This window comes from Triturus cristatus, chromosome 11, assembly GCF_964204655.1.
Source record: "Triturus cristatus chromosome 11, aTriCri1.1, whole genome shotgun sequence".
NCBI classification, from domain to species: Eukaryota; Metazoa; Chordata; class Amphibia; order Caudata; family Salamandridae; genus Triturus; species Triturus cristatus.
This window is the reverse complement of record NC_140594.1, coordinates 824,526,453-824,527,439: the sequence shown is the minus strand read 5'-3', so window position 1 is coordinate 824,527,439 and position 987 is coordinate 824,526,453.

Genomic DNA, 987 nt, shown 5'->3' with positions numbered 1-987 from the left:
GTGATCCTATGGAAAATGCCACTGGTTCAGGGAATTTGGGACTGAGAGGGTTAGATAAGAAAAAGGATGGATTAGTAGACTCAGGGTCCAAATGTTATGCACAAACATTTGGCACACAGTTGTTGCTTGATGGCTGACGTCAGGTGTGTGCTGCATAATTATTGCCATGCTCCACTCTTGCTCAGTTCCAGAATCCCCCAGAGGACCCAGAACCTGTTGTGCTTCGGCATTGATGTCCCAGTACCTCTTGTGGTCCCAGGACCAGTATCCCAAGGGGACCCAGACCTGGTATCTTTGGCAGACCTAGAAACCAGTACCTCTGTTGGATCCAGAAACCAGTACCACCTGGAAAGCCAGGACCCGATAACATGAGGGGACCCAGAAACTAGTGCGGGACACCCGGGAGCCCCATGACTAAACCCAGGGGCCCTAGGATTCCAGGGCCTCTGGGGGATTCTGAACCCTGTACACCAGGGAACCAATGACCCGGTACCCCCGCAGAACCAAGAATCTAGTACCCTGATAACCTACCTTGAGCAGCAATCCACTGGATATGTCCTGAAATTACTGTAGCACAATACATTGTTTTTTTCAGTGGACCTCTTTAAGTCCTCTCAACTGTTCGTTGTTTACATCATGGTCTTTCGGGTCATGCCGAGAGCTGACACATTATGCCTGAACTTGATGTTTTTTTCTTTTCTGCACCATTCACGAGTGTAATCTTAAAAGCTGTAGACAGATTTATTAGGCCCAAAAGACAACTACCTTTTACATCATAATGTTGTCAACCAGCAATGCTGTCTCCACTAGGGCTGGGCGTAGTTGGTGTAGCGCCACTACGCAGAATTTTGGAAAAAATGTGTGGAAAACGAGCGCACGTCCTGATGGTCCATGTGCCCGGAACAGGGGTCCCTCGTGCCTGGGCAGGCTCCCCGATCTCCCCGGCCTGGCTGGCTTGAGAAGCAGGGACCGGCCCTGGGGCCTGGG